This window comes from Trachypithecus francoisi, unplaced genomic scaffold (genome assembly GCF_009764315.1).
Source record: "Trachypithecus francoisi isolate TF-2019V2 unplaced genomic scaffold, Tfra_2.0 Lachesis_group4, whole genome shotgun sequence".
Classification (NCBI taxonomy): Eukaryota; Metazoa; Chordata; class Mammalia; order Primates; family Cercopithecidae; genus Trachypithecus; species Trachypithecus francoisi.
The window spans coordinates 28,137,463-28,144,886 of NW_022681469.1; positions in this window are offsets into that span (position 1 = coordinate 28,137,463).

A 7,424-nucleotide genomic window follows, 5' to 3' on the forward strand; every position below is an offset into this window, starting at 1 on the left:
AGGCCTAGACATAGTCTAGACATCCATCAATAGGGTGATGGATAAAAACACTGTGATACAGTCTTAAGGATATAAAAAAAAGAAAAACTCAGATCTCAACATCAATAGGGACGGATTTAGTGGCACACTGAAGCTAGCTCATGAGAACTAAATGCTAACATTTCAGTTTTGTGAGCTGGTTGATGTTACATCTATAGCTTGGTATAAGCTATGTTAGGAGTATTTACAACATGGAAATTAGCAAAAGCCACAAATCATCCCCTCTCCACAGGAGCTGATTGTTAAACATCTACTAGCACATCACTGGATAGACTTCAAAAAAAAAAAAAACTATTTATTTTAAAAGGCATGTTTCAGGGGAGAGGAAAATGGAGAGTTGTTTAATTGATATAAAATTTCAGTGATGCAAAATGAATTAGTTGAAGAGATCTATTTAGCATCGTATTAATACACAGTCAACAGTGCTGTAGTATACACTTTAAAATTTATTAAAGATGACAGTTTGTGTTAAATGTTTTCACCATCCATGCACATATCCCAAAATAAAGGGACACAAGGAAACTTTGGAGCTTACAGTTATGTCTGTTAACTTGACTGTGGTGATGCCTTCATGGATGTAAGCGTATGTCCAAACTCATCTGACTACGCATTAAATATGTGCAGTTTATTGTAGGCATATGTCCAAACTCATCCGACTATGCATTAAATATGTGCAGTTTATTGTGTGCCAGTTATATATCTCAAGAAAGCTCTTCTTAGAAAAAAGGCAAGTTGCAGGATGAAAACAGTACGATAGCACATACTTAAAGTTTAAAGAACATGTTGAGACATGTAATGTATTTGTAATATTTGTAATACTAGTAAGATATAGTCTAGAAGGATGGATACCAAGTTGTGATAATGATTATCTCTGGAGAGGGGGCCACATAATAGGTGGGGTAATGGCGAAAAGGGGGCTTAGGTTTTTTAATCTGTTATGTTCTATTTACTTAAAAATATCTGAAGCCTAAACAAAGCATTAATGTTGTTCATTTCTGGGTGATAAATATAAAAATGCCTACTCTCCTCTTTGTCGATTTCTATTATTTAAATTTCCAAATAAAAGAGGCAAAATGAAATGAGAGTCAAAGAAAATGTGCTTATCACTTTTCATTGCCTGTTGATGAGAGTCTGCAGGAATCCCACTGCTGGTAGAGATATAAAATGATGCAGCCACTGTAAAAACGAGTTTTGCAGTTCCTCAAAAATTAAACACAGAATTACCATATGACCCAGCCATTCCATTCTTAGTTATATACCCAAGAGATTGAAGAACATACGTTCAGACACAATGTTTGAACACACACCTGTGTTGTACACAGTTGTTCACAGTATTATTTGTAGCATTGTTTATAATAGTAAAAAGGTGGGAACAACCCAAATGTCCATCAAGTGCTGGGGAATGCATAAAGAAAACGTGGTTCACACCTACTAGGTTGGGAAGGATGAAAACATAATAAGCACTGAGGATGTGGAAATATTGGAACCCTGGTACATCACTGTTGGAAATGTACATAGTACAGCCACTCTGGAAAATACTTTGACAGGTCCTCAAAACATTAAACATAAAGCAACCATATGACCCAGAAATTTCACTCCTTAGTGTAACTTAAGAGAAACATGGCCAGGTGCAGTGGCTCAAGCCTGTAATCCCGGCACTTTGGGAGGCCAAGACGGGCAGATCACGAGGTCAGGAGATCGAGACCATCCTGGCTAACACAGTGAAACCCCATCTCTACTAAAAAATACAAAAAAAAAAAAAAAAAAAAAACTAGCCAGGCGAGGTGGCAGGCGCCTGTAGTCCCAGCTACTCGGGAGGCTGAGGCAGGAGAATGGCATAAACCCGGGAGGCAGAGCTTGCTGTGAGCTGAGATCCAGCCACTGCACTCCAGCCTGGGTGACAGAGCGAGACTCCATCTTGAAAAAAAAAAAAAAAGAAAAAAAAGAAAAACACGCATAGTCAAAAAAACTCTGTACACGTGCCCCTTGACTTATGATGGGGTTACATCCTGATGATAAACCCACTGTAAGTTGAAAATATCACAAGTTGAAAATGCATTTAATACACCTAACCTACCAAACATCATAGCATAACCTAATGTAACTTAAACATGCTCAGAATACTTATATTAGTCTACTGTTGGGCAAAATCGTCTAACACAAGCTTGTCCAACCCATGGCCTGTGGGCCGCTAAAGCCCAGGAACAGCTTTGAATGCAGCTCAACACAAACTTGTCAACTTTGTTAAAACATTATGAGACTTTTTGGTGATTTATTTTTAGCTCATCAGCTATCATTAGTGTTAGTGTAATTTATATGTGGCCCAAGACAATTCTTCTTCCAATGTGGCCCAGGGAAGCCAAAAGATTGGACACCCCTGGTCTAAGACAAAGCCTATTTTATAATAAAGTATTGAATATCTCATGTAATGTATTGACTATTGTACTGAAAGTAAAAAGCAGAATGGTCATATGGGTATTTGAAGTATGGTTTCTACTGAATACACATCATTTTTGCACCACTATAAAGTTGAAAAATCGTAAGTTAAGCCATCATATGTCAGGGACTGTCTGTACATGAATATTCAAACAGCATTATTCTTTACAGCCAGAATGTGAAAGCAATCTGAATGTGCATCAATTGAATGAATAAATGAAATGTGGTGTAATGTTCGAATGCATTATACAACCGTCGTTAGGGCTGAATAATGTACAACAGAATATTATTCAGCCACTAAAGGAATGAAGGACTGACTGACTGATGCTACAACATTGGTGGACTTTGAAAACCTTATTCCAAGTGAAAGAAGCCAGTAACAAAAGACCACATGTTGTATTAATTAATTTATATGAAATGTCCAGAATAGGCAAATTGAGACAGCCAAAAAGCAGATTAATGGTTGTCAGAGGCTGGGAGGACAGGGGATGGGGAGTGACCACTTAACTGGTACAGAATTTCCTGTTCTGGAATTAGGCAGTGATGGTAGTTACACAATATTGTGAATGTACCAAAAGTCATGAATTGTATGATTTTAAATGGCTAAAATGATGAATTTTATGTTATATAAATTTTACCTCAATAAAAAAAGTAATTTAACTATGACATATTAAATGATACTGATTCCAGAGAGACTGCATTGTAAGAAAAGATGTGTCTCAGGGTTGATAAAATGTGATGTATTTGATGACAGAAATCTGGAGCTTCTGGCCAGGCACGGTGGCTCATGCCTGTAATCCCAACACTTTGGGAGGTCAAGGTGGGTGGATCACTTGAGGTCAGGAGTTCGAGACCAACCTGGCCAACATGGTGAAACCCTGTCTCTACTAAAAATACAAAAATTAGGGTGTGGTGGTGGGTGCCTGTAATCCCAGCTACTTGGGAGGCTGAGGCAGGAGAATCACTTGAACCCAGGAGGTGGAGGTTGCAATGAGCCAAGATCATGCCACTGCACTCCAACCTGGGCAACAGAGAGAGACTTAATCTCAGAAAAAAAAAAAAAAAAAAAGAAATTTGAAGCTTCTGTACAAATAGCATTGTATCAATTAGGAAATGAGTTGCTGCATTTAACAGAAAAACCCATATCAACAGTGATTTAAACAAGTTAGAAGTTTCTGTTTCACAGAAGTCCTGCTGTGGATAATCTGGGGCCCATGAACTCTCTCCATGGTTTGTACAGGGACCAGATTCCTATATGTCCCATATTCAGTATTTGGCTTCCATCCTCAGTGTTACTTTGTGGTCCAAGATGGCTGCAGAAGTACGAGCCATCATTTCCTATTCCAGGCATGCAGCAGGAAGAGGGAAAGGACAAAAATGCCTTCCTCTCGGCTAAGTCAGTCTCTCTGAGCAGAATAAAGACAAGGTTAAATAAATACATACATCCAGAAAGTGGGGAAAGCTCTGTGAAAGCAGGATCCCCGTCTGTTTCATCAGTGCATTCCCAGGACTTAGCACAAGGAAGAGCACACTGAAGGTGCTAAAAAAAAGTGTGAAATGAATGGATACCTTTGTGGATATGGATAAATGCATCATACAACCATTTACATATTTTCAAAAATAATCAACAGGGAAATGTTATATGTGAAAGCAGAATATTACACTATATTTAATGTAATCTCAATTTTATTGAAAAAGTATATGTATGCCTAGAAAAAGAGATTAGAAAGATACTAATGGATCAAGTGATTTTTCAAATATATAGTGAAATTGCTCTGATATTTTATTTCTTCATACTTTTATACATTTTTCAAAATTCTGCAACGAGCCAGAGTATTACTTTTTCTAATCAGAAAACAAATCAATAATCTTACAATTCATCTAGAAGAGGACTAATCAGTCTAAGTATTAAAAGCAGGTAGCTAAGCAAATTAACACAGAAACAGAAAACACAATATAGCACGTTCTTACTTGTAAGTGGCAGCTAAACCCTGGGTACACATGGACATAAAGATGGGAACGAAAGACACTGGGGACTCCAAAAGGAGGGAGGGAGGGAGGGGGGCAAGGGCTAAAAAACCTTCCTGTTTGGTACTATGTTCACTGTCTGGTTGACCGGATCTACAGAAGCCAAAACCTCAGCATCACACAAGATACCCTTGTAACAAGCCTGCCCATGCACCCCCGAATCTAAAATAAATAAACAGGTAGCAAGCCCTGCTGTGGTGGTTCATGCCTATAATCCCAGCACTTTTAGAGGCTGAGGCAGGAGGACTGCATGAGGCCAGGAGTTTGAGACCAGGTTAGGCAACATAGTAAGACCTGTCTCCACAAAGAAAAAATTTTAAAAGCCAGAAAGAATGTTCCCACCCACCTCCAAAAGGTGCTCTCCTCAGCCCCCTTCCCCCACAAAATAAGATGGCTTGGTGTGGTGGCATGTACCTGTAGCCCTAGCTACTCAGAGGCTGAGGCGGGAGGATCCCTTCAGCCCAGGAGTTGGAGGCTGCAGTGAGCCATGATCGCACCACTACACTCCAGCCTGGGTGACAAAGCAAAACCCTGTGGCAAATAATAATAATAATAATAATAAAATATACATTTAAAAACAACAGGTAGTGAACCTCTACACCAAAGAGAGTAGCCAACAGCCCCATCCAGCAACTTCGCTTTATTATTTTTGGAGAAGGAGGATGCTGATATCTATCTACGGTGACACCATGTGGAGTCATACCTATCCCTGCATTTCAAGGTGGCAAATTGTTTGTCTACTTAATAGTGCAACTTTTTTTTCAGCCTAATAGTTGAGCACATATACTCATCCTTTAAATGTGAAGACAGTTTTAAGGCACACAGGGAAAGTTATCCATTTATCAACGCAAACTGATCTTCAGCTTTCAGATCAACATAACTTGCAAGTGATTGCACTGAACTCGGCACTTCTCAGCACAATGCATACCCACTGCCACCTTGGAATTGTCTGTTTTCCCACTGTCATAAGCTAAATTGTGTCCCTCACCACCAACATTTCAAACATTGACATTTTAAACCTCAGTATCTCGGAATGTGAGCGTCCTTGGAGATGGAGTCTTTAAGTAGGAAGTAAATTAAAGTGAGATCATGAGGGTGAGCCCTTATCCAACACGATCAGCATCCTCTAAAAAGAGATCAGGACACAGACACGCACAGAGGGAAGACCAGCTGAAAACACACAGAGAAGACGGCCGTCTACAAGCCAAGGAGAGAGCCTCAGAGCGCAGCCCTGGCCACACCTTCCTCTCCGAATCTCTGTGCTTGAAGCCGCCGAGCCTGTGGTACTTTGTTATGGCAGCCTGAGCAAACGAATCCACTCATCCGTCCTGTTAATTAGATGTTTGGTGACAGTGAGGGTGAATTTGACGTGTCAACTTAGCTAGGCTCTGATGCTCAGTTGTTTGGTTAAACACCAGTCTCGATGTTGCTACGAAGATATATTTTAGGTGTGATTAATATTTAAATATTTAAATCAGTAGACTTTGAGTAGAACAGATTTCCCTTTGTAATGTAGATGAGTCTCATCCAGTCGGTTAAAGGTCTTAAAATGACTGAGGTCCCTGAAGACGACGGAATTCTGCCTTCAGACTCGACTACGATATCAGCTCCTCCCAGAATTTCTAGCCTGTTAGCCAGCCCCAACCTACAAACCCCCCAATCAAGAGCCAGTTCCTTAAAATAAATCTCTCTCTGTATATGTATGTATATATTCCTATATATACACACACACATATGTGTATATATATTTATACACACACCTATCTGCATACATGCATGTATACATATAGGTGTATCCATATACACATGTATACATATATGTGTGTATAAATATATATACATATAATTATGTATTATGTATGTCTGATTCTGTTTCTCTGGAGAACCTCAACATGTGACTAAGGACTGATGTTTCATTTACTTAATTCTGTGCTCTTGCTTGTTTTATTTAAAATATGTTAAAATATTTTAATACATTTTAAAAGTATGACAAATAAATATTTCCAATCATATTTCTCATACTTTTCAAATGTAAAATACATTTACTTATTTCCAGATTTGTGGATGGAAGAACTGATCAAATACTTGCATCCACGCAAATTAATTCATTGGCATGCTGTTCTCTCTCATGTCTTAACGATGACCTCGAGCACTGCGAGAGGATGTTACCAGATGAGAGCTGGGGACAAGGCAGAGAGATCATCCACAGGCCTTATGGTTACACCCATAGTGTGCTGGCAGCCAGTGAATTCCACGAGAATGAACCATCAGGGTTATAATTTTCAGCTTTGTTGCGAGCATCCTGCCTTTGTCTTTTGATCCTGCCTAATCTTGTTCTCCCCTGCACATTTGCTGCCTCATTTCTTCCTTCAGAAATGGCAAGTTTTCTTTCTGCTAAGTACATAAACAGCTTCTAATCCAGCAAACAGTTAGCTGAAGATGCAGAGGGTTTGGCCAGGAGGAGAAACAGAGATGTGACAAACAGAAGAGAGCAACGGGGGAGCCTGGGGAACGCCCATGCATGCGGAGTTCCTGGAGGGCAGGGCAAGCAGGGCCAGGGAGGATGAGGAATGTGCCCCACTCGCACCTGTGACCAGGGACACAGACGTGTGAGCCTCGCTGACAGAAGACAGCTGTGGGACCTGAGGGATCAAGAGCTTCACACAGCTAAAAGAACGACACATACCTGCCAATTTCTAATTTTGAAGAGGCTTCCCATGAAAGTGAGGGAATTTAGAGAGAAATAAAGGGCAGGGTGGCCCTGGGGAAGACTCACATGCCTGGGATGGCGCCAACGAGGGGCTGGGCTTTGAAACAGTGAGAGATATGAGGCGGGGCCAGGCGCAGTGGTGCACGTCTGTAATCCCAGCACTTTGGGAAGCTGAAGCAGGAAAATCACTTGAGCCCAGGAGTTCAAGACC